Source organism: Notamacropus eugenii, chromosome 3 (assembly GCF_028372415.1).
Source record: "Notamacropus eugenii isolate mMacEug1 chromosome 3, mMacEug1.pri_v2, whole genome shotgun sequence".
NCBI lineage: Eukaryota > Metazoa > Chordata > Mammalia > Diprotodontia > Macropodidae > Notamacropus > Notamacropus eugenii.
Window position 1 is genome coordinate 424,679,286 of NC_092874.1, and position 27,542 is coordinate 424,706,827.

General features: G+C 40.9%; 1 protein-coding gene and 1 long non-coding RNA gene across 5 annotated transcripts in view; one reads left to right on the forward strand and one right to left on the reverse strand.

Moving 5' to 3' along the window:
• IQSEC1 (IQ motif and Sec7 domain ArfGEF 1) overlaps window positions 1–27,542 on the forward strand; it is a 778,715-nt gene that overhangs the window by 428,941 nt on the left and 322,232 nt on the right. The window lies entirely within an intron of this gene.
• LOC140497376 (uncharacterized) lies at window positions 1,111–21,849 on the reverse strand. Its single transcript, XR_011964650.1, has 3 exons — window positions 21,699–21,849; window positions 12,774–12,848; window positions 1,111–8,053 (listed from the first exon to the last, which is right to left on the reverse strand). It is a non-coding gene; the product is annotated as an uncharacterized lncRNA (long non-coding RNA).

Consider the following 27,542-nt stretch of genomic DNA (forward strand, 5'->3'; position numbering starts at 1 on the left):
TATGCCTGGAAACCAGGAAGATTTCAGTTCAAATCTTGCTTCTGGTATGTATAGTGGCTGGGTGATCCTGGTCTCATCACCCAATTTCCTCAGTGTTAGGCAATTTTCTATGAGCTGCATTGATAGAGTAAGTTTCTTTATCCAAGAGTTCCATTTATCAATGAACTTGCAGGTTCAGTCCCTAACACAGATATGGATATAGATGACTAAAAATAGATATACAGAATTCTGTGTATGTACATATATGTATATGTATGTGTGTATGTGGGGCAGCTAGGTGGCGCAGTGAATAGAGCTCTGTGCTTGGAATAAGGAAGACTCATCTTCATAGAATTCAAATCCAGCCTCAGATACTTACTAGCTGTGTGACACTGGATAAGTCACTTAATTGTGTTAGCCTCAGTTTCCTCATGTATAAAATAAGCTGGAGGAGGAAATGGCCAACCACTCCAGTATCTTTGCCAAGAAAACCCTAAATGGGGTTACCAAGAGTCAGACATAACTGAAACTACTGAATGACAATGACGTGTGTATACACATACATATAATTGTATATTCATATTTTTGGTCCCAACCATGATCTCATCCCAGGGAAGAAATTCTATTTATCCAGGCAAATCAGTGGCTTCTCTGAAGCTTTGAGCCCTTCAAGGCTAAATGACTTGTCCAGGACCACACCGGCAAGTCTTTGCCAGGGATCTTCTTGACTCTGAGGCCATCTCTGTGTTCCCTATGCCACATGGTCATTTGTATACATATGTTCACATACCTAATCATACACATATTCATTCTAGGTTGCCAGATTTTGACTGCCCTTGGGTGATTTATTTTGTCATTCCCAAATTTTAAAGAATTATTAGCCAACTGACTGTGTTCCCCATAGTGACCTCAGGATGGACAAGCCAGTGAGCCCCTGGCCATTTAGCAGCATTACAGAGGCAGCATGGTGTAGGGAGATAGAACATTAGACTTGGAGTCCAAAAGACCTGAGTTCAAGTCTTGCCTTAAACACATGCCAGTTGTATGAATCTAAGCAAGTAATTTAAGTTCTCTGTGCCTCCATTTACTTATCTGCAAAATAGCAGGATAGGGAAGACAACAAGGGTTGAACTCAATGTTGTATAAGGTTCCCTTTCAGCTCTAAATCTGTGATCCCATGACCCATTTCTGTGGCTGTTAGAAACATTCAACAGGCCAGGGTTGATTATTGTTTTTAGGTGTCCTCCAGATCAGAGTATACTCCAAACCAGGTAGGCTTCATGGGAGATGGGGCTCCCCAGGCCCAGACCCTTTCATTCCATCCTACCATCCAGATGAGGTCTCATCAAAAATTCATACCATTGACATGAGCATGCTCCAGTCATCTACAGAGTAACATTTTCTGAGACATTCGCTCAGGAAATTCCTCACTAAATTACTCCTTGATACATCAGTTTGAGGGGAAGCAAGGAGGAGAAAGGAAACACTTTATAGATAAAATAATAGCCATAGAACAATAAAAATGGAAACTTTCCTTTTTTCCCATTTTAAAATGAGCATTAGCTCAGAAAGGGCAGTGAGTTCCCATGAGTGCATTCCACAGAATGCTCCCTGGAGTTGGCGTCTGAAATCTGACAAGTGAATGTCTCCAGAGAAAGAGAAACAAAGAACTGAAGGTAATGTCACAGGCAAAGCTTACATTCTTTTGTATCCCTAGGAGCATTTCTCTTACAAAAAAAAATGCATTGGGTTCAACTTTAGTCTATGTTTCTTTGGAAAAAAATAATCTTTGTACCACTGAGCCAAATCAGGCATGAGTGACCTTCCTTTCTCCCCCCATCTTCCAATGCTGTTTTTCTCCCCTTCCAGCCAAGTCTTGATAAAATTACTTTTTTTTTTTTTTTGGTCAGCCAGAATCAGATGCCAAAATTAGTCAGCAGAAAATATTTATCATGGGCAAAAAAAAAATAGTGCAAACATCAGGTCAGTTATGTAACAGATTATCTCACTTCTCCCCTCCACTAAATTGATTGCCACTGAAAACTGGATGGTTTATCATTGATTGAAGAGGTCTGCGTATGATGGAGTTCTCTTATCAGTACTCCCCACTGCCAGTTCATTCTGTAGCCAAGGATCCATCTCTGTCAACAGAGTGGGGGTTAAAGGCATGGTATTGTCATCAAGGCTCCTGCCTGATTCAAGTCGTCCAGGTCTCTCTAGAAAGCTCAAAGCCCTCTTCTCAGACAGATCCTTGGTGGTCCTGGGCTCAGGCCAGAGGCACAGAAAACTCAGGGCATCTGTCCTGTTTGCTGTCTTTGATTTATGTGTCTGCAGAGATCCCTTTTGTTCCCCTAGAACTCGTGAATTTCTAACTTTCTTTTCTATTTTTAAAGTATAATACAGTGCTGTGGGCGAGGAGCCTTTAATGTGGGGAAATTACCTTTTCTACTGCAAGGCAGTAAAGTCTCAGGTTCATAAGGGAACATTTGAAAGCAGCCGAGAGGCCCCATTCAGTCACCATTCTAGGAGATGCTGGCAGGATCACTCAGGGCCCAGCACCCTCATTTTCACAAGTATGTTATTGCCTAGAAGACAAATATCCTGCCAGGACACTGGCACATGAAGGCTGCTTCTGGTTCAACCACTTCAATCATCAGCTTCTGGACATGTGGCTTTGACCTCAGTTACTTGGTCGGGAAGAGTGCTGGATATGGAGTCAGACAGTTTGGTGTCCTGAGTAGGACACTGGGCTGGGGATCAGAAAGATCTAAGTTTAAATCTTACCTTGGATACTCACTAGCTGTGTGACCCTGGGCATGTCTCATAACTAATCTGTGACTCAGTTTCTTCATTTGTAAAATGAAATCCTCTAAACAAGGACTCAGCCTTTCAGGTTCCTTTCCAAACTCCAAATCTGTGATCCCATGGTCTGATGATTTGGACTTGAATAAAGCCCTGGTCTTGGAGTCAGGAAGATATAGATTCAAACCCTGCTTAAACTCTTACTAGCTAGTAACCCTCATAAGTCCCTTAGCTTTTCTATGGTTTATTTTCTTCACCTGCTGAATGAAGGTTGTCCTGATTGCCTCTAAGGTCCCTTCAAGATCAGATGTGACCTTTGACAAATCACTCAGCCTTAGACATTAGTTCCTCATCTCTACCACGAGAGGGCTGGATTAGATGTCCGTCAAGGTATCTTCCAACACTAAATCTGTAACCTTGGAACAGGAGCGTGTCTTGGGCAAAGTAAAGCATCAGAGCTCTTGACAAGGGAAGGCCTCTGTTTATGGACAAATCTATAACCTCCCAACAATGCAGGGCTCAGCTCTGAGCTCCTCTAACAGCCCTCCATGGGTTTCTCCAAAAATTGAAAAATGAATTGTCTTCGAAAATCACTTAGTTACATGAACATCTAAACATGACTCTTCCTTAACCTTCTGATCCTCCCCAATTTCCTCAAACAACTCTTCTTCCTTGTACGTGTAGACAGAGTCAGAGCCATGGATAAACAGTGAAAGAGGCAGGAAGGAGTTATGAGAAGGATTTAAGCATGGAATCTGGGCCCCAGTTTGGGTTCGATCCAAGAAGTCTGCTATATCGCTACCACGAGAGCCTTGCACATGTTTCCATCCCTTTCGTCAGTCTATTCTGTCTCAGGGGGTCCTATTAGTAATAATGCATATCCATTATTCATTTTACACAGCAGCTAATTAACCCACTCCCTACCCAAGTTGTATGACTATAAATAAGCTCATGGATCCAAGTTTTCTTCTTCAGCTCCCCTTTTACCCCCTGCCTTTTCAGAAGACTCTCCAGCCTTGCCTGCTTGTGACATTGGCCCCTTCCCAGAATTCTCCTTTCTCTCCAGACTTCAGCAGCCCATACATGCTCTCTCCATATAAAAAATCGTTCTTATTTTGCCTTTAAATGTGCCCAGCACTCCTGGGTGAGTACACAGGTGACAAATCAGATGAATTCAAAAGTATGTGTTTCTGCCATATGCATTGGACTAATTTTCCATCTTTGCAGCAATATCTAGATGGGGTTTGCACCATCTTTTTAGTTGCATATAAAAATCAGTACATAAAGCTTAATTCTCCACTGTTCAACTTTGGGGGAAGGGGAGGGTCCAAACTTGTAACTCCATTGATGTATATAACTATACCAATGTGGATGTACAAGTATTCCACAATTTATGCTTTTAGTCTGTTGCCTGGGTTATTCACGGTTACATATATAGGTCAAAGACAGATTTTGCACCCAGGTCTTCCTGATATGGAACTATTTACAACAGCATGAGGCATCTCACACAACATGAAATAAAGAAATAGTATCAGAATTCTTTCCTATAAGTCAGATTTCCTTTGCTTTCTAACGGCCTCTCATGGTCTGCTGGTTCCCCTAGAGTACTTTCCTATTCTCAGCAAAGGCAATGTCTCAGAGAGTTCTGTTCAGATAAGAGTTTGTGGAGTAGGCAACATCATGCATGCCAGCCTTGGGCTCATCTCACACAAGACTGTCCCCTGAAGCCCACCGACCTGCCTCCATCCCACCCCTCAAGAGCATACGTAAACCAGCTGGGCTCTATCTACCTTAAGACCTCATTCCCAGAAGGGTACAAATTGTCCTGAACTGGTGAGCATTTAGCCCTGACATGGGACAGGTCCCTTGAAAACTACACAACCAAGAAGGGGCAAATCATTCATAGCTGAAGAGGTGGTGTCCTTCAGGACAGGTGGTCTTATCACTCAAACACTGTAATAATAATGACCATAATAATAGCATTGATATAGTACCTACTGTGTACCAGGGCCAGGGTTGGGGGGCAGCTAAGTGGAGCAGTGGATAGAGCCCTGTTCTTGGAATCAGGAAGACTCATCTTCCTGAGTTCAAATCCAGCCTCAGACACTTCCTAGCTGTGTGACCCTGGACAAATCACTTAACCCTGTTTGCCTCAGTTCCTCATCTGTAAAAGGAGAAGGAAATGGTAAACCACTACAGTATCTTTTCCAAGAAAGCCCCAAATGGGGTCACCAAGAGTCATACCTGGTTGAAACAACAACTATTCTAGGCGCTGTGCCATGCTCGTTACAAATATCTCATTTTATCCTCACAACAACCCTTCGATATAGGAGTTATTATAATCCCCATTTTGCAATTCAGGAAACTGAGATACATAGAGAGGTTAAGTGATTTGCACAAGGTCACACCACTACTTAGTGTCTGAGGCAGTGTTTGACCTCAGGTCTTCCTTACTATAGGCCAGCATCCACAGCACCAACCTAGCTGCTCCATTGCAAACATAACCCAGATTCAAGGATCATCAATAATGAGCAGTGTCTATCTCTTGGTTCTTAAAATGCTCCCCTGCGGGCATCCCAGGCTCCTTAGCAGCCACAACAGCTTCCAAGGTGGTCCACACCAGCAAAGTAATTTGTGAAGTGGGCAAAATGGACAGCAACCCAACAAGACAGACAGGTGCCCAAGTCTGAGTGTATATGGATAGGTATAGATACACAAAAACACACTACGAAATTATCTCCACTTAAACTTTCTTACTGTTCATTTTCAACTTCGGGTATGTAATGGAAAGATCACTTAAACAGCTGGGTAACTTTCCAGATGCAGATATTCCATCTAGTCTATTAACTAAAATCAAGTCTAATAAACTATAATCACAGGGCCTATTATTAGTCTGTTTGCAAGAGTAATTGCACAGTGCAAATTTAGATTGTCTAAAGAATGTTTATGTGTGGTTGTATTTTTACCAAACTGGTTAGGGGTGAAACATCTTAAAATAATTAGAAACTAAGCAACAGTGTTCACACTCCCGCCTAAATTAGCAGATTTGTGAATGTGTTGGGTAATTACTGGCTCTGGGCTTTTATCAATGAATTCCACTCACCTCATTGGATTCCGAGGTAAACCCACTTGTGCCCTATGTATGGGATTGGTTCATTACCTCCAACCCAGATGAAGCCTGTGTTTCTTGGTCAGCTTGGGAGGGAAGAAAAGGATACTACTTTCTCCCTGGGTAACAAAACTTTATAAGGCATCTCCAGACTAATAGAGACACCACTTTTAGAAAGGAGAAGCTGGCCACCCTGCCCAACACACTGAGGCAGCTGGGTAACACAGTAGCTAGAGTTCTGGACTTGGAATCTGGAAGACTTGAGTTCAGAGTTTGCCTCAGACATGTATTGGCATTCTTGGTGGTGGTGGTGGTTGCGTTTAGTAGTTTTTCATCATCTCCAACTCTCTGTGACCTTGTTTGTGGTTTTCGTGGCAAAGACACTGGAGTGGCTTGCCATGTCCTTTGCCAGATCATTTTACAGATAAAGAAACTAAGGCAAACAAGGTTAAGTGATTTGCTCAGAGTCACACAAACTAGTGTCTAAGGGCAGGTTTGAACTCAGGTCTTCTGCCTCCAGGTCTGACATTCAATCACCTAGCTGCTCTGTCCATGGGGTTTTCTTAGAAGAGATATTAGAGTGGATTGTCCTTTCCTTCTCTAGTTCATTTTACAGATGAGGAAACTGAGGCAAACAGGGTTAAGTGACTTACCCAGGGTCACACAGCTAATAAGTGTCTGAGGTCAGATTTGAACTCAGGTCTTCTTGACTCCATCCACTATGCTCCTATCTACCCCATTAGCTGTATTACCTTAGACAAATCACTTAACTGATCTCAGCCTCAGTTTTCTTATCTGTAAAATAAGGAGATTGGACTTAATGGCCTCTAAGATTCCTTCTGTCTCTAAATCTATCATCCAGGGTTAGGGTTAGGGTAAAGTAGAGATTCCTTATGTGGAGTCCATAAATTCCCAGGAGGTCTGTGGAGAGATTTCAGAAGTTCAGTGAACTTGGATAGGGAACAAAAAACTTTCAGCTTTATTTTCAGTAACCTTTGGTTTCCTTTGCAATGTTTAGTATTTTATTTTATGGATTAAAAATTCTTATTCTGAGAAGGGGTCTATAAGTAAAATAATACATGTAGGGGAATTAGAAGAGGACACAGGGAAAGGTACCTGCATGGGGTTGGTGAGAAGCAAGGGAAATCCAGATAGTGAACTGTGATCTAAGGAAAGTGAAGGCTATCCGGAGCCCTTCCTGAAATGATGGTCCTCAGGTGGGAGAGGAGTTTCAGGGTGGAGATTTTCCAGGGTAAAAGGCAAGAACTAAGTCTATCTATCGTTTCTATCTCTCCCAGTGCCCAGCACAGTGCTTTGCATGCAGGAAGTATTTCATAAATATTTGTTTAATTGAATTGTTAAAAATCCAATCATTCAGATTCCTTCAGGACATTTGTTTTGCTGCATTAGGTTTTATTCCGAACATATTTAGAAATTTTCTGAATAATGTTTGTATAGTAAGTAAACCTTCTTAGTCGTTGATTAAGAACGATAAGGGACATGGAGGTTATTTTGCCTAACCCTCCCATTTCATGGGGGCCACCTCCAGTCTTGCTGATCTATATCTTGCTTGTTGACCCCAGCTGGCTCCAGAGGACAAAGTGAGGTTGGTGACTTTGCACAGCCCTCCCTCACTTAAATCTAATTTACTTGCAAGTCACAACATCACCTTCTTGATATCATGGTCCTCTTCAAGATAGAAGGACAAACCTACTTCCTGGGGGAGAAATGTGAGGCTCTGGGGGGTTTCAGTGACTCCAAGGCCCTGAAGGCCATAGAAGGACTATATCTCAATGTAGGTCCTTGAATTCTAAGTATACCTTGTTTCTGACATTTCAGTAGTCAATCTATCAGTCAGTAAACATTTATTAAGCACCTACCATGTTCCAGGCACTGTTCTAAGAAATAAGGATACAAAGAGAAGCAAAAGATAGTCCTTAAGGCACTCACAGTCTAACAGTGGAGATAACAGCAAACGGACAAGCTGTATGAAGAATAAATAGTGAATGATTTACACAGGTAAGGCACTAGAATTAAGAGGGGATGGCAAAGGCTTCATGAGGAAGGTAATACTTTAGTTGGGCCTTGAAGGAAGGAGGGAAGTCAGGAGGAATTCCTTCTTCAACCATGAGTTCTGCCATGCTCTCTTCGGGGTTCTTGATGCTAGGGAACAGGAAGTGACAAATTAACCTTTTTTAGATACAGTAAAAGTCCCTTGACACCTCTAAGGACAATCAGGTGACCTCAAGAGTTCTCACTAATGGCTAGACAAGAAACTCAGGTGAGCTCGAAGACTCCTTCTGTAAATACATTTCTGAGAGTCCATGTGTAAGGTCAGAAGGTCATAGATTTAGAACTGAAAGGGACCTCAGAAGCTGTCTGGTCTAGTCTTCTCATTCTATAGATGAGGAAACTGAGGCATGGGAAATAAAGTAACTTGTTCAAGGTCACTCAGTAAGTGACAAAGGGGCAATTCAAAACCAGGCTCTATGATTCCAGATCAGCGATTTTTTTCATAGTATCAGACGCAGTCTTAGAAGTTCTGGATATACATGCAGTTCTCTGCCTAATCAGATCAGGCCAAAGGAGGGTGAGGATGGATGGAAGAAAGCCTAGGATAGAAAATAAAATCTTGGAAAACACCCAAAATTCAAGGGTACAATGTGACAAGGAGACTGAGAGAGGGTGGTCAGACAGGTTAGTACAAAGAATGTGTGTGTGTGTGTATGTACGTGTGTATATACATATGTAAGTACAAAATGTCTATTATGTAGATATACGCTTTGTATATATGTATTTTGTAACTATATAGACAATTTGTAGTTACATTTGTGTGTATACATATACATATATCATATCTGTATATATAATAACTTGAAGAGGGAGAGGGTTCTGGAAGGATCAGGAGGAATTTGATATAGAAGTTGGTACCTGAGTTGAGCCCTGAAGGAAGCCAAAGCAGCAGTCTCCCAGAGATGGCATTGAGGAGGAAGAGATGCCAAAATGGGCATATCATATGTTCTTTGAACTCAAGGCTCCTTTCTGTGACTTGCCTGGATTCCAGGACTATTGTGAAAATTTAGCACTGCTTTCACTTGCTCAGTAATTCCCAGCACTCTGTGGTCTTCCAAACCAGTCATTCCACAAGAACTGAATTATTTATCATCCTTTGATGGATAACAAACTCTGAGGCTGTCATTGTGCTATTATGCCCCATTGCAAGGTCAAGGTCTCATGGCCAATCCAACAGCTCTAATCTTGCTCTCCCAGGTCCAGGTGCCGGGATGCGTCTGCCCAACAAACCACCAATTGCACTCGGAAGAATCAGCCTACCCCGCCTCTCCCTTGTCTTTCCAAGCCCACTCTGGTAACTGTCAGCAGGCTATTCCAAGGCACCTCACATACCCAGGCCACACAGTCTGATTGAGACACGTCAAGTCTATGCCTCTGGGAGAAGTGAAGTGGGACTCTGAAATGCAGCACCACTGCTGGTACTGCTCTCAGGGCCAGCATTGACTGAAAGGTTGTGTTTTCCGAGGTGCCACAGACTTACATGTTTTAAATGAAAATAGCAGGTGATAGCAGGTGCCCAGAGTCTGACAAATTATTTATTTTCCTCACATTCTCAGTCAGAGAATAGCAGGTTGCTTTCTGGAATAGGAGACCTTCAATTGCAACCATCTTTAACAACATTGGAAAGAGCATATGGTTTGCAAGCTCTGAAGTTTCTGGTAGTTAAACACACACACACACACACACACCCCTTCCCTCCTCTTCCTTCCAAAAAAGAAATCTCCCTCCAGCTACATTCTGGTCATATGATGGCTGTGTGCACTGTAGCTGCCTGTCTCTGGTTCCTTATGGTGGTAGATCAGTGAACAACCAGGGAAATACTGCTCAGGTTTTCTTAGAAACGTTTCCCAAGTTAGCTGCTGATTTTCTTTGTATAGAGAAGAGAGGGGGTGGGGGAGAGGGGGTTGGTTGGTAGAAGGTGAGCTTGATCTCCTCGACTTCAGGGGCTCTTTTAAGAAATCTAGTGTCAGTGTTGGAGCTTGGTAGGGTAACCAGAATGACCTGCCTAAAGATGGCTAAAGATTACGCAAAAGAATATTAGATTTTAAGTCTGATGACCTGGGTTCCAATTCTGACTCTGGGACAAATTTTCTCTGAGCCTTAGATTCAGGGTGATGTCTAGCAGTGAGAAGTAAAATAACCAGCCATTGAAGCGATGGTAGAAGGATTCAATGGCCCATTCCCACTCCCACCCCCCTCCCCCACCCCCATTTTTATTTTTTTTTAAAATGTAAATACAAAATGAAAAAAGAAAAAAAAAACATTGCCATGTATACAGTGACCATAAGAGAAGATTCAGTATAAGCAATAAATTACCATTTCAAGAAAACCTACATAATAAATACAAGCTTGAATCTGTTTATAATATAATGTATATTTATAATATAATATTGATGTTCATTTATAATAAATATTAATTGTTTTCCAAGCTGCCCAGCTTTTCTGTGCCTCCTTATTGGTTTGCTTTTGTCCTCTGCTGTGCATTTTTTACTTTATTTTATTTCCCCTCCCTTTCCCCACCACCCTAAAGAAGGCCACATTTAAGCATGAATACTTCTACATATCCCAAGCATTCTCTTTTCAGCTCAGCTACACACCATGGTTTAGATAAGCTGAACCGGACAGGATCCTGTCTTCCTGCTTATCCTCACTGTTCCCTCTGTGCTGATATCTACCGTGTGAGGGTACCAGCAGGCAAACCACAAATCCTGACGGATAAACACCCCTGAACACCACCCACCACAGTGAGGATGCCGGGGCAGGCTCTCTGAAGGAAGGGCAGACAGCAGCTGCTCCATCTGCCAGCTTTTACCCTCCCTCCTGATATTCTTCTGAGATCTACAGCTCAGCACAGCCATGGACACTCTCTACCACTCTCTGCACCCAGGCTGGTGGCACATCTATCATTTCCCACCAGCCACTAGCCATCTGCCAACTTCCTGCCCCACCTAAGTATGTACTCCTCAGCAGAATTCCCAGCAGTCTCTTCCCCTCTCTAGCTGCTTGAGACACACCCCACACCAAACAAAAACAGACAAACAACAAAACTCTGCAGGGAATTGAACTTCCCCAGCATCCCAGAATGACAGTCAAAAGAAACAGAGATGGCAGCGGCCATTTCGTGCAACCTGTACCATTCCCAACCAACACGGAAACATGAGTAGTCATCCCACCTTTGGGTGAAGACCACCGATGAGGGGGAAACCACTGCTTTTCAGGGCAGCCTATTTCCCCATTAGCGTAGCTTAAATTCTTAGTTTTCCTGAAATCAAGACTTAATTCTCCTCTTTCCAGCATAGATTTATTACTCCTAGTGTAGCAGCTTGGTGGAGCGCTCTTGGCTAGAGCACTGAACCTGGAGTCAGGAATACCTGAGTTTAAATCCTGTTTCAGGAATTTACTAGCTATGACTTTTATTTGCCTCAATTTCCCAAATTGTAAAATGGGGATAATAATGGCACCTATCTCCTAGGGTTGTTGTGAAGATCAAATGAGGATATTTGTAAAGTACTCAGTACAGTTCCAGACACATAGTAGGTGCTTAATAAATGCTTGTTTCCTTGTTTCCTTCCCCCTGGGGCCAAGCAGAACACCTCTGATCTCTCTAAGGACAACAGCCGTGGCTTCTCAACTGTCTCTTCTCCAGGATAAACAACCCCAGTTCCCTTAATCTAACCTGCTATACCTACCTTCACATCTCATCCATCTATCTACCTGGATGCCATCCTCATCCCCTTCTTCTCACCTTACTCTCTCCAAAGACTATACTCCCCTTCCCTGAGATATCTGATCCACTCAGTTTTGTGGAGCTGTCACCACAGCTGTCCTGATTGGTGAGTGAGTGCAAATTTACCTAATCCACTATATGGACCTGAAGTCTAGACATCTTGCTATCTGACCTGTCACTGAAGGCGTACCAACATCAAAACCAGCCCACCCACTCATGTTTTGCTCTGAGAACAGTAACTTAATTAGTACTACATTGGCTTCTGGAAAGGATATGAATTCAACCACCTTATGACTTCTCCAAACCACGACTTCATTCCCTGACCACCATGCCCCCACCATTCAAATGTAAGCTTCTTGAGGGTAGGTATGGCTTCACTTTTACATTGTATCACCCTTGCTTCACACTATTCAGTACCTAGTTAGCACCTAATAAATGCCTTTCTTTTTATTCATTTATAGGCTTGTCATTCTTAACATGTTCAAAATAGAATTCATTATCTTTTTTCCAAAACTCACAATTCTTCCTACTTTCCCTTTCTCTGTCAAGGTTATCACCATCCTTCCAGTTGCCCAGCTTTAAAATTCCAGAAGCTTCCTTCTCCCTCCCTCCACAAATCCAATCTATTTTCATGATATCTTTTGCATACACTCTTTTGTCTTCACTCACGTGACCATCACCCTAGTTCAAACCCTCATCATCCCTCTTCTGGACTATTTGAACAGCTTCCTAGATTGGCCCCTTTGCCTAAAGTCTCTCCCTTCTCTAATCCATCCCCACTCAGCTGACAAATTGACATTCCTAAAGCACTGTTCTGACTATATCACTCTTATGCTCAAGAAAGTCCAGTGGATCCCAAAGACCTCTAGAATAAAGGAAAATAAAATATAAACATCTGTGTTTGATATCTAACACCTTCTATCATCTAGCTCCAGCCTGCCTCTCCAGGCTTATTGAAATTGCTGCTTTCATGCATTCTTCATTCCAGGTTCAATATTTGGCAAGAAATTGGCCAGGGTGAGATGTGTAGCAGGCCTGGGACCAGCTGTGAATGGTGGGCTATGTGAACTTGAGCTTACTCACCAATCAAGAGAGGGAGAGCTGCAGGGCTCAAATATACACCCAGAAGCTCCACACCATACTCCATATGTTGTCTGCCTAAGGCCAAGAACAGAAAAAAATGTCACCTTATTCCAGAGAGTTATGCCTCTTGTAATGATGTCTAAGATCTCATTATCTTTTTTGACTATCACAGTTGACCAGGGGCTCTTAACCTGGTGACTGTAAACTTGATCTTTTTAAAAAATATTTTAATAATTTTAATAATTATTTTTATTTTAATTAATTTATTTTATTTAATTAATTTAATTAATTAATATTAATTTTAATAATTTAATATACTTATAATTAATTATAAAAATTAATTATAAATTTAGTCATAAAAATTAATTAATTAAAATAAAAATCAATAACCTAATACAGTGATCATTTAATGACATTTTTCATATATTTCAATATAGTTTCCTATTATTTTACTTTATGCATTTGTAAATATTATTCTGAGAAAGGGTACACAGGCTTCACCAATTTGCAAAGATACCTTCAAGTCCGATGTCCTCATTTCATAGATGAAGAAACTGAGACTCAAAGAGGTGGGACTTGTCCAAGGTCATGCAGGCTGGATTCAAGTCAAATCCAAATTCTACTACATCACATTGCTTTACTGATCATATTTTTAATAAGCTTTCATTTTATTTAAATGCTTAGTTTTGTTGGCATATAATTGAGCAAAATCTTTTCTTACAATTTCCTTTAGTTCTTCATTATCTTTTGTGAATTCACTTTTTTCATTTTTGATTTTAGTAATTTGGCTTTCCTCTGTTTTTTAAATCGAGTTAGCTTATGGTTTCTCCGTCATATTACTCTTTTAAAAAAAAACACACCTCCTACTTCTATGTCAACAGTTTTATTTTTCACTCTTGTTTATCTCTTCTTTGATTTTCAGCATTTTTATTTTTATGGGTTGTTGTTATTTTAATTGAATACCCAGTTTGTAGGATTTTTTCTTTCTTTTGTTGATATAAGTAGAGATAACTTTTCCTCTCAAGATTTCATTGGTTGCCCCCCAAAAGTTGTAATCATTTGTTGACTCATGTTATAATTTTCCTTGATAAACTTATTTATTGTTTCCATTATTTGTTCTTGTACTCACTCATTCCTAGGATTCTATTATAGTTTCCATTTAATATTGAACCCCTTTAAAAAATTCAATCTATTGATTATAATTTTTGTTGAATTGTGGTCAATGAAGGTTGTGTCTAATATTCTTGCTTTTCTGTATTTGTTTATGAGTTTTTTAATGTCCTAGCACATGGCCAATTTTTGCAAGGGGGCTACATAAAGCTGAGAAATATGCATAGTCCTAACAATTCCAATTCAGTAATTTCCAGAGTTTTCTCATATTTAAGCTCAGGATAAAAGATGGATGAGAGCAACCACAGAAGCCAAATGTAGAAGTAGTCTGACAATAGCAGGACAGATGTTGGCTTCTGGAACTATTAGATACAGGTGACTGGGTGATTGGAAGTGATTAAGCATAATCAGAGACTGGAGAGAAAGTTGAACACTCTCCCTTCCTGCCTGGAGCATTTCTCTATGTAGATCAGAAATCTTCCCATTCAGAGAAACCAAGTTAGTCAAGTTGATGCCTTGGATGGGAAGCTTGAACACCATGGATTATATATCAGCAGCTCTCTAACATTTTTGTCTATAGTCTTTAAAATTATTAAGGATGCCTCAAAGAGCTTTTAAAAAAACTGTGGACTATATCTATCAATATTCATTGCATTAGAAATTAATATCTTATCATTATTATGAAAAGTTTTGACTTTGTCAACCCTTTGAAGGATCTTGGGGGCCCCTGGGCATCCTTACCCCAGACTTTGAGAACCACTGGATTTGAAGATCATACATTTAGAAGTAAAAGGGGCCATAGAGAACATCTAGTTCATTTTGCTTATGAAGAAACTGAGGCCCACAGAGGTGAAGTGATTATCTAGGGGAGGAAAAAACCAGAGCATGTAAGTGAGAAAGTCAGGATTTGAACATCTTCCTCTTAAGCCAGTGGGTTTTTTCCCACTATATCATGCTGTTTTAGATAGAAAGTCCAGTTACTGGAACAAGGATGCAAGGTCAGGAGCTAGACTAGTGATGCTGACTGTCTCAGCTAGGGTCTTTCTATTTCCCCTGTCTGAGATCTGGATTGGGCTCAAGGCTAAAGTTGCGGGTGGTATATAAATGACCCCAGATGGAGGGATGTAGAAACAGGAGGCCAGGCTGGTCATCATAATGAGGCGCTCATCTGGGTCTCCTGCATGCAGCATTTCATTGCATCTGGCCAGGTAAACAAGAGCAGCAGGAATCCGTGTGGGCACATCCTACTTATCTTCAGGAGATAAGTTCCCCTATAAAACAGCATTTATTTGGATTCCCCAAACCAATGCTCTTCCACCCTGCTTCTGTTCTCCATGGGCCATGCGGCAGTGGGCTATTCCGATCTTGGAAACAAAGATCCTGAATCCCAGAAAGCTCCCAGAAAAGCACACAGTTGACCCTACTTAGAGTCACAATGACTAACAGTGGGTGGGTGATAAAGCATCCAAAGACAGGTGCCGGTAGCGGGACATCTCCTATCAGGGAGCAAGATGTGCCTTCCCTGATGTCCTGGCTCTTCCTGTACCTATAGCCACAGCATGCCAAGCTGGCAGCAGGGCACAGATGCCCTTGAACTCAATGCTTACGGCTGTTTCCCAAAGAAAAAGCAAGTAAATGATGGAATTTCTCTCCTTGAGTTTTTCCTTTTCAAGTTTTCTCCGCTCAGAGAGCTGCTTCCTTCCCCCCTCAGAGCAGGCTGAGCCTAGGGGTCAGGAGAGCCAAGAGCAGGCAAGCCACCTTTCTGTAGCCCTTCGAGGCTAGCAAAGCCTTGCCTTCACAACCTCCTCGGTGAGGCAGGAAGCACAAGCATGATTATCCTCATTATACAGAAGAGGACATAGGGTCTCTAAGAAGTGAAGCCACTTATAGATAGGAATACACTAAGCTAATAAGAGTTAGAGTCGCGATTCGAACTCAAGCCACATAATCCGATGATCTTTGCCATTACAGAAAACTGCTTCCTAATAGGAAAGTGTGGTGGTTCAGGAAAAAAAATCTTTCAAAGGTTCCCCTCATTGGTACTAAACATGCACTTCACAGGCCTGAAGGAATTGGTTCCTTCTACCACCTTGGTGGCCCAGTGGATAGATTGCAGGGCCTACAGTCAAAAAGACCCAGGTTCAAATCTGACCCTAGACACTAGCTCTGCGACTCTGGGCAAGTCACTTAGCTTCTGCTTGCCCCAGTTTCCTCAACTGTAAAACAGAGAGAGTACCAGCACTTACCTTGAAGGGCTATGGTAAGGACCAAATGAGATAATATGTGTAAATCACTTACTCTGTGCCCAGCACATAGTAGGTGCTATATAAATCATGGTTCCTTCCTTTCCTCTTTCCCATCAACTCCTCTAAGGAGCTCTATAGGCTCAAAGATAGGATCGTCAGTTTCAGAGCTCAAATGAGGCTTGAGGAGATATTGTCCAACTCTTTCACTTTTACATAGGCAGAAACTGACTTGCAGCAGTCACAGACCTGAAGACAGAAAGGACCTTAGGCATTTTCCAACTAGCTCCCTCATTTTTCAGACAAGGAGCTAAAGCCCAGAGATGTTAAGTGAATTGCCAAAGGCCACACAGGTAGTGAGTAGCAGAGCCAGGATCTGAACCCAGGGCCTCTGAGTCCAAATCCAAAATGCTTTCCATTTTCCCAGCATCACATAAGTAGCAAGTGGCAAAGCTGGGATTCAAACCCAGGCTCTCTGATTCCAAGTTCAGCATGATTATAAATTATTTCTGCTCAGTTGTTTCAGCCATGTCCAGCTCTTCTTTAACCCATTAGGGATTTTCTTGGCAAGGATACTGGAGTGGTTCGCCATTTCCTTCTCCAGCTCATTTTACAGATGAGAAAACTGAAGCAAACAGAGTTAAGTGACTTGGCCAGGGTCAACCAGCTAATATCTGAACTCGAGCCTTCCTGACTCCAGGCCTGGTGCTCTCTGCATTATTGTACCACCTAGCTGCATAATTATGAATTTGGGTCTTCCTAATTCCACTGGGAAAATAGCATTGCCACTGGAGTTGGAGAATCTGTGTTTGAATCCTTCCTCAGACATTTTATACTTATGTGACCTTCAGCAAATCAACTTTTCTTGGCTTCTTCCTGAATTCTAAAATAAGGAAGTTGGATTCAATGGTCTCTGATGGTCTCACTTTCAGCTCTAGTTGTACCATCCTTTGTTTCTGGCATGTGCCCCAAATGGCAAGAGATAAATCTGTCTTTGTTGTGACTCGGTAACTGTGTGTGGGAGTGGCTCTATTTCGGTGTTTCAAATTTCTCGAAAAAAAATTTCATTAAGTTTTACAGTAACAGACAGTTTATGGAGCTTGGGGTGGATTGTTGTGTTTTTGTTTTTGTTTTCTAAGTCATTTCCACTTAGTGATGGAAACCCAGAAGGAAAACAAGAACAAAGAATGAGGGATTTAATAAAATCCTGCTTTTCAAATTGGCTGATCTCTGAGCCCCAGTGTCATTAAGAGTGTCTGGGTGTTGGTGGGGCACAGCTCTTCCCCTATGCCTGACAACGTAGGAGCCAGGCAGCCAATTATTTTTGTTATAGGCTGTAATGGCATTCGGTGCGTCAGAGGGGACAAAGTTATTTATCAAACTGACACCATGCATTTCCACGCCTTTGCCCTGCTCAGCCATTTGGCAGAGACTCTGCTTCTCATTACCGATGAAGGTATTGACATTTACAAAAGCTGTTTGGAGAAAACAGGACTTTTCCCTGATCATAAGTTTTGCTCAAAGCCTCTAATTATTTTCCCTGAGTGATGTTGGAAACATCATCTTCCAGGCACAGGACTCGAGTACCAACTTGTGATGTGCACAAAATGACGATGAACAGATTTTAAATATAAATTAAAGCACTGGGCAGCCAATGAATGGAGAGTCTCCTCTGGTCCTGACCATCCCTATCAGTCCTGAAAAGGTATCACCTGATCTTGGACTTTGACAAATAATGCTTATATTTTTCAAAGTGCTTTTTCCTACATTCTTTGAAATGTGTTGTGGAGGAAATGGGTTCTAGCTGGTCTTGCTACTTACTATAGCAATGGGTGATCTTGGGACCTCAACTTCATTTTGTGGGGTCTCACTTTGTTCTCTATAATGGACTAATGATCTCCAGAAACCCCTTCCAGCTCCAACATGCTACTCTATTTTTTGAAATTCTATGTTCCCCTCAAATCAATTGAATAGCGTTAGAGGATGTCTGTAGGTTGTCAATGGCATGAGTTAGACTACAAGGGCTGCAGGAATTCAGAGATGAGCTTCACCATGGATGGGGATAATTAGGAGGTCTTCTTGAAGTAGGTAGTTCTTCACCTGGGCTTAGAGTTATGGGAAGGACTTAAGATATTGAAGGAGAAAAGACAAAAACACAGAGGAAGGAGTGAACATGGGCATATGGCAAGCAGGGATGATGAGAAATGAAAGGTCCATGTTAATACAAGCACACCATACTTGAGGTGGAAGGAACCTCAGGAAGGCCATTCATATTTGAAAAATGATCCCCTGTAGAATATCCCTAATAAGTTTATAATAGAATCATAAATGGAAGAGAATTCTGAGACCATGCAGTCCAACTAACTACAGATAAGGAAACTAAGGCCCAGGAAGATTAAATTACTTACCCAAAATCAGGTGGATATCTTGGTGTTACTTGAAAACCATCCTAATGCAGAAATTATTTTTCTTCAGGCCTCCTACAGACTCTAGGCCTAAAATTCTAAGGTAGCCTCCAGGTGATAGTTGGGAACCGTTAGAGACTTGACACTGTGATATGTGTCCAGGTCAACCTCACTCTGAAGATTGGTATACAGAAAAGTATCACTTACATTGGCCTGGAACAAACTTTTCTCTAGATCTCATAGTCCTTTGGTCATGTTTGTGGGAATCCATTCAACCTTATGTCCCAGGTCAGTACTCAGTGGATGAATGAATGAACTAAACAATGATTAGAAGGAAAAGTATCTATTAAGTGCTCACTGTGTGTGAAACACTGGTAATATAAATGCAAAAGCAAAAAGTCCCTGCCCTCATGGATCTTATGTTCTAATAGGGAGAGACAAAATATAAATGAGAATGGTGGCCAAGGAGGGGTATTTTGGTTTCAAAATGTAAGGTGATGCTGAAGGGAGCCATCAGGGAGTAGAATTTCTCCCTTTTAGGAGCAGTGGTAGTACTGAGTTTATTATAGCTCCAGAATTGGTCATTAGGGAGGAATGAGGATCATGGCAAGGTCTATGACAAGAAGATATCCAGGGAAATAAGTTAGGCATGGTTGGGAACAAACTGAAATATTGGGCTCCAGAAGGTTCTCATCAATCATGGGGGAAGCATGGAGGAGAGGGGAAGTGGGAAGAATTCCAGAGAAGAATGCGAAGGACAGTGAGGGACAAAGGTACCTGCAGAGTCTGGGTCCAGTTTGGAGAATTCATCCATCCACCCATCCATCCATTCAATAAGCATTTATTTACTAAACACCTACTTTGTACAAAGCACTGTACTTGGCCTGAGGATACACAGAGTCAAAAATTAAACAGCTCTTGCCTTCAGACAACTTACATTGTACTAATAGGATACATCCTATACATGGATAAAGAAATACAAAGCATCTACAAAATCCATCCAGATTATCCAGAACATCCAGAAGAGAGAGTGCAAGAAACTGGGGCAATCAGGGAAGCCTCATGTAGGAGGTGGTCTGAGCCAAGCATGAAAGAGAACATGGGTTTGAAGAGGCAGACACACACACACACACACACACACACACACATACTACCTTCTTTCTTGACAAGGAATTTCTTTATATGTTTGCATGACTTCACATGTGAAACTAATATCATGCTGTTTGCCTTCTAATAGGGGTAGGGGAAGGGCTGGGGGAAGATGAGGATTGGAACTCAACATTTTAAAAAATGAATGTTAAAAAGTAGAATAAATTAAAAGATTATGACATGTCTTTGATATAATCCTTTATTCTACTTATTCATCATAGTTCCTTATTTATTATATGCTGTGGGCTGCTCACATCCATTGCCCTCTGAGTGATACTGATTCTTCATTCTTCTTAGAATGTAACATTCCATGATTCATAGCCAGACAACAACATAGGTGGGATGTTCAGTTTTTTCAGTCATGTCTGACTCTTTGTGACCCCATTGGGTTTTGGGGGTTTTTTTTGCAAAAATACTGGAGAGGTTTGCCATTTCCTTCTCTAGTAGCCTATATTTTACAGTTGAGGAAACTGAGACTTGCAAAGGATCACAAGGGTGTTAATTGCATTCAATTCAACAAGCATTTATTAAGCACCTTTACTATGTGCTAGTTACTGTTCTGGGCTCTGAGAATGGAAAGGCAAAAAATTAAAAATCAAAATCAAACAGTCTCTGCCCATGAGGAGCTTCCATTCTACTGAAGGACACATGCATACAACATAAATAGAAAATAAGTAGGAAAGTAAGTTCACCACTGGGTGAACCCCTCTTGGAGGAGGTGGGGTCTTTAAAAAAAAAAAAGCTGGCATACAGAAGTAAGGATAGAGAGCATCCCAAGCATGTGCAAAGACAGAAAGGACAGCAATAAAATGTCTGGAATGGGGAACATCCAGGAAGCCATTTGCACTGGAACAAAATGTGTGCAAGGGGAATGTTGTCCACATAAGTCACATAATTACATGAATGCATTAATTACATAATAAATATCTTTATGACTGATACTATTTGCTGCCACCTTCAGGACCTCTTTTTGGTGTTGAGGAAGCCCTCAGGAATGGATGCCACCCCCATCATTGCTTCTGCTCATGTTCTCTAAGTTTTTGTGTATATAGCTCACACGAGTCTTCTCTCTTCCAAGGAACAGCCAATAATCATTTATTAAACTTCTATGTGCCAGGCACTTTTCTAGGCATGGATGATTCAAAGACAAAATTTAAAATGAGCCCCCACCTTGAGGAGCTTACATTCCATAGGAAGAATGATGGCGGCTAGAGATCCTGGTTCTTGTGTTATCTGAGAGCATGTGTGCCCACAAGGGAAACAAAGTACAGAGTTGGGTGCTACCTCCCATTAGCTCTGTCACTCAGAATCTCTCCCTTCATCTTCAAATATCTAGGCTTTCCTCAAGTCTAGATGTAGTAGAATGAGCACTAACTAGCTTTGGAATTAGGAGACTTGGAATCCCAGCTCTGTCAGGTCTTTCCCCAAGTAACCTTGAGCAAGTTACTCCACCTCAAAGGGTTTCGATTTCAAATGTGAAATGAGGAGTTCCCATCCAGTTGGCAAAGATGATAAAAGACAGAAATAGCCGATGTTGGAGGGACTGTGGGAAGTCAGGCATATTACCGTCCTCACTGTTGGTAGGTCTGGGAATTGGTCCAACAATTCTGAAAATCTATTTTGAATTATGATGGAGAAGTTTCTAAACTGTTCATGTACTTTGACCCCTGCAGATCCCACTATTGGGCAAACACTCCAAAGAGTAAAATATTGAATCTCATCTATACCAAAATACTTATGGGGCATTCTTTGTTGTAGGAAAAAACTGGAAATGAAGTAGGTGCTCATTGATTGGGGAATGGATGAATACATCGTGATAGATGAATGTGGTAGGATATTATGACCCAGTAAGAAATAATGAACATTAATTCAAACAAACCCAAAGAAGACTTGTAAGAACCAACCCAGAAGTAGGAGAATCCAGGCAGGATATAAACAATGACTGCAAGAATGTCAGTGAAAATACCATTTGCCTTCCCCCCACTCCAAAAAAAAAAGAAAAGAAAAGAAAATAGTACCAGAAAGCATTGTCCTCAGATTAGTTGCTGTGACCATTCTTGATCCTGAAATAGAAGATAAAATAAAATTTCATCCTCTTGCTGGTGAGATGGCAGATTCTATGTGCGGTCAGCCTTTCTGTGTCTCTGGTCTCTTTGCTTTGCTTAACTAGTTTTCAATTTCCTCATTTAAGAACCAAGGAACTCAGACAAGATGGTGTCTGAGGTTCCTTCCTGCTCTGTTGTCCTATGACTAAAAGATTCCTGGGGGAATAAAGAGACAGGGTAGGGGAAGAAGGAAATATTTGGAAACAATAGTGGTATTTTTTAAAATTTTAAAATTTTAAATTTTGGTATTTTAAAAGAATGAATAAAATAATAAAATAAAATAGCCCCTAGAGTCTGTCCCTTCTGTTTCATAAACTTCTGCTATTTCTAAAGGTGTTCTTTTCTTCAAGTTCCATTTTTCTTCTCTTGGTTCTCTTTCCTCTCTTCATTACTTGCTCACTTTGGACAAGGCAATCCTTGGCAAGATTTCTATCCTTCTCTAGACAGTGAGAATTTTTTAAGTGTTTCTTCTTTTTTGACAGAGGTATTCCTCTTGGACCTCTCTCCTTCCTGCCAGCAGCAGCTAGGTGGCACAGTGGATAGAGCAGCAAGCCGAAAGTCAAGAAGACCTGAATTCAAATCCAGCCTCAGATATTTACTAACTCTGTGATCCTGGACAAGTCCCATAACCTCTATCTGCCTCCGTTTCCTCATCAGTAAAATGGAGAATTAATAATAGCACCTATCTCCCAAGAGTAGTTGGAGTATCAAATGAGATAATAATTGTAAAGCATTTAGCCCCGTGCCTTGCACATAGTAAGTGCTACATAAATGTTAGCTATTATTAATATCAAAATCCCACTAAAGCAAAGAATAACAGCCAAGTCAAATCTAAGGCTTAGAGCTTTCAGTATTTTAGATCATTTCAGCATTATTCCCCTACCTCCAGCTCTGGTGAATGAAGAGTCAGAGCTGGCTGATCAGCTCCAATGTCATCTCCTAGATGAGGTCTTTCTGGATGCCCCCAGTTACTAGTGATCTTTGCACACCCCAAAATGACTTCATATCTCGGGTGTTCATCCCTGCTCTTACCCCCACCCCTATGGAATGTTACTTCCTTGAGGGCATGAACTGCTTTGTTTTTGTCTAGATCTACAATGTAAGCTTATATAGTAGGTTCTGCAGAATTCTTGCTGAGTGAATGAATGAAAACTGATTTGACCAACTGAGGTTTTTCTTCAAAGGAATGAGGTCAGTTTCTGTCTATTACTAAATAAAGAAGAAATCACCCAGTTGGCTTGAGATTTAATGTCATGCCTTTCCTTTCTCTGCTGGCATGATATTTGAAGTTCATGAAGGGAGGGATAAATTTCGTTTTATACTATTAGCCTTTCTGGTTAGATCTGTTAGCCCATATTCCACATTTGAATGTATAAAAAGTGGGGGAGTGGCCTCCTCACGATTCATCTCATGAGTAGGTCATGCTGTTCAAAGATTGGAAAAGAATAGGAGAATACTGGGTGGTGCTATAGAAACCTCTGTATTCCAGGACTTTTCCCAGCATGACTGAATGCTTTGGGGGTCCAGCAAAGTGACTGCATGTACCTTGGTGATTGTCAAAAATGAATTGGATCCTAAACTATTCCCAAAAACAATCCCACAAAAGGCAGACAGACCCATGAATGTGCTGGTAGAACTGTCAACTGCTCCAACCATGCTTGAAAACACTCTGGAATTCTTTAAGAAAAGTAACACAAGCATTTGACTCAGAGATCCCCCCCTACTATTGGTCAAGGCTTTGACCATGGATGTCAGAGACAGAAAGAAAAGTCTTATATGCATCAAAATACTGACAGCAGAACTTTCTGTGAGAGTGAAAAACTGCAAACAAAAGAGGTTCCCATAGCCTGGGGAAGGGTTGAACAAAGGAACAGAAATGCAATGTGTTATTTTTTGCACCAAAAAGAATTATAAATATGAGGAATTCCGAAAGAAAACTTATATAAACTGATTCACAATGAATTTTAAAAGTAAGGAGAATAATGTAAACAATGACTAAAATTATGTAAATGAAAAGAACATTAAGGCAAGGCTGAACACAGTGTCATTGTAATAACCAGCACTGACCAATTGGAGAAGGAATAAAGAATCATACTATCCTCCTTTCCTTAGAAATATGAGGAACTACAGGTACAGGCTGTTGCGTGTGTTTTCAAATGTAATCGATATAGCAACTGATTTGTGCTTGTTTTGTTAAAAGGGAAAATTTATGCAGAAATGACTGCTATTTTAAAGTTATCAATGTTGAGAGAGAGGGGCAGGGAGGGAGGGAGAGAAAGATGGATAGTTTAGATTGTGAGCTTCTTACAGACAGGAACCATCTTTCATTTTTCTTTGTATGCCTGTGGCATTCCACACAGTGCTTGCCATATAGTACATTCTTTAATAAATGGCTATTGATTGATTGACTGAAAAAAATAAATTTTTAAAAAATCCAACTAGGTCTCACCCATCAGAAAATTCAGGAAAGAATGTCCCAATCTATCTTCTAATCAGAAGTTCACGTTGATTTTCTATATTTATTTAGTGTGCTTCTCTATTTTAGAATTTATTCCATTAGTCAATAAATATTTATAAAGTATCTACTAGGTGCCAGACAATGGGGATACAAAGCCCACAGTCTAATAGCTCTCTGGTATGTTACAACCTCTACAGCATGTGTCAACTCTGTAGTGAGATTCCAAGAATCTTGGTGATGAAAAGGATTCTCAGAGGTCATCTAATCCAAGCAATCACTCCAATAGGTTTTGAAACATTACGTGGTAAATCTTCAGATCATTTGCTATCACTACACATGCCCACTTCCCCCATCTTACCCTTGTTTTGGAAGTTTGCTAGATTCTCTAATAAGTGACAATCCATCATGCATCCCACAGATCTCAAAACTTCCAGGAAATGATGGATAGCGCCTCCTCACTGAAATATTGGGGGCTCCCACTCTTTGTCGTTGTTGATTCATTTCAGTCATGTCTGACTCTTCATTACCCCATTTGGGGTTTTCTTGGCAAAGATACTAGAGTAATTTGCCATTTCCTTGTCCAGAAATGTTTACATATGAGGAAACCAAGGCAAATAAGGTTAAGTGACTTGCTCAGGATCACCCAGCTAGTAAGTATCTGAGGCCAAATTTGAATTCAGGAAGAGGCGTCTTCCTGATTCCAAGACCAGGGCTCTATCTCATTCTACAAAACCTAAGTCACACTGAGTGTAGCAGCACCTTGTAGAACAAAAGAGGACGCCAGCCTGCAGGATGGGGACTAGGTCTGTTTATAGAATACATAGCAAAGGACATAACAAAGGAAACTTAGAAGGACATGGAGTTCCAGGCAAAAACACCCATCCTTTCTAACCTGAACATCTCATTATCTATACCTCGAGGGAAATACTGATTTCGGCCAACTCAAAGTCTACTGCAGAAGAATTAGATCTGAGTTCTCCTCTCCCGTGAGAGGAGAACTACAAGCAGTACTGACTTGTCCCAGCACACAAACTAGAGAGTGTCAATATCACTGTCAAAATGAAGTAGATGTCAATTTCACACAGTGGGTGTGAGAGAGCCGACATCAGGCTGTCTGTTTTGCACTTGGTTTTTATTCCTGCACACTCGTGAGCAAGGAGTCTCAGAGTTGTGGGTCAACAATCTGAACAGACAGCTGGTATGCATGGAACCGATAGCCAGTATTGATAACTGTCCCTGGCTGTTACTGAGATTTCTGCTTAGTAAAATAGTTTGAAATAGGAATAAGAGTAAGCAGTCAAAACAGCCCTCACTCAGTTCTATTCTGAAATGATCTTTTACAGCAGAGTGAAGTGTATGGAAGGAAAGTGCCTTCATTTTTAAGTGGGATCTCAGAATGCAGTGCTTGTAGAAAGAAGGCCCTTATTCTCCCAGGGGTAACCTCAGTGCTCTGGCCCTGCCTCAGCCCATTGGTCTGAAAGTAAATGCCAGGGACTGTCAACCATGTTTTCATTCTACTGAGACCATTTTGCACTGTGGGAATTGATGGAAAAGAAAACCATCCTGCTTCTTTTGTAATGTTTTTTTCCTTGATATCATCTTGTAGTACAAAATGAACTATGGTAAAGTAAATGGAGAACCACAAAGACATGAATTCAATAGATGGGTGTCATCTCTGACACAAGGCACTTCACTGATCAGCATGCTGGGCAGCTAGGTGGCACAGTGGATAGAACTCCAGGTCTAGAGTCAGGAAGACCTGAGTTCAGATGTGACCTCAGGCACTTACTAGCTGTGTGACCCTGGGCAAGTCACTTAACCTTATTTGTCTCAGTTTCCTCATCTGTTAAAAGACCTGGAGAAGGAAATGGCAAACCATTCCAGTATCTTTGCCAAAAAAAATCCCAAATACAATCACCGAAAGTCTGACATGACCAACATCAACTAAACAATAAAAGTACTAAGCATCCAACTAAAATTAGACGTTATGGAGAAAGTGCTTACCTACACTGGTCAAGGAGTTTTCCTTCCTTGGCAGTTCTCTGTATGAATGAAATCACTGGTTCAGTCCCTATCTCTGTTGTCATGCATCCTTGGTCACAGGATCTTGGATATGGATTTCCAAGGGCCACTAGAGGTCATCTCATCCTTTTGTGTTATGATTAGGGAAACCGAAGTCCAGCAAGGTTAGGTAATTTGTCTATCATCATATAAATAATTGAGTAAGGATTTGAACTGGGGTCCTCTTGCTTTAAATTCAGTCCTTCTTTCTAATTTACTATTTGATTTATATGTATACATTTCCATTTCCATTTATTCAGTTTCTAGAACTTGTAGTCCAGGTACATGTCATTGAGGTACCTGTCCAGGACAACATGTTGTCTAGGAACATGTTCTTATAGTAGAGTTATTTGTATATTTTATAGTCTATGTAAGCTCTATGAGGGCAGGGATTGTGTTTTAGTTAAACTTACCACCTCCAAAATCAACCATTCAATGAATTAACAAATATTTATTAAATGATTAGTATCTGCTAGCACGGTGTCAAATTTGGGGGATACAAAGACAAAAATAAAACAATCCTTGCTTCCCCAAAAGAGGGGGCATTCTACTGCTGAAGACATGTAAATATATGATCAAATAGCATATATATACACATATCCATATCATATATATAAACTTATATATAAGCTTTAAAGCTTACAAAACATCTCCTTGTGGGATAGTTTTTCTTAGCCCCATTTTATAAATGAGTCAATTGAGGCCCAGGGAAATTAAGTAACCTACCCACAGTCATACAGATCATAAATATTGGAACATGGATTTAAGCCATTTTTTTCTGATATAATCAATCAATAAGCCTGTATTAAATACCTTCCTGGTGCCAGGCACTCTCATAGGTACTAGAGATAAGAATACAGAAGTGAGTCAGCTGCCTTAAGGAGCTCACATTTTCAATCTTCTTTCCACCCCATCATGTTAATAATCCTAATAGCTCACATTTAGAGGGACGTGGGCAGCATTTTGGACTTGCTGTCTAGAGGATCCAGATTCAAGTCTCAACTCTGAGTTGAGTGACTATGGACAAATCACTCAGCCACTTTTAGCCTCAGTTTCCTCATCTTATAGACAAGGAAAATGATGCTCCTCAGACAATCTCTGAAACTCTAAGTCACATCCCCAGACAAAGCTCTACAAACTAAGTTGCTGGGGAGCTCTGATCTGCACTGGTAGAGGGCCCTTTCAAATCAAGAGATAAAACCACTAATAAACCACTGATAAAAATGCAAGTCTAGACT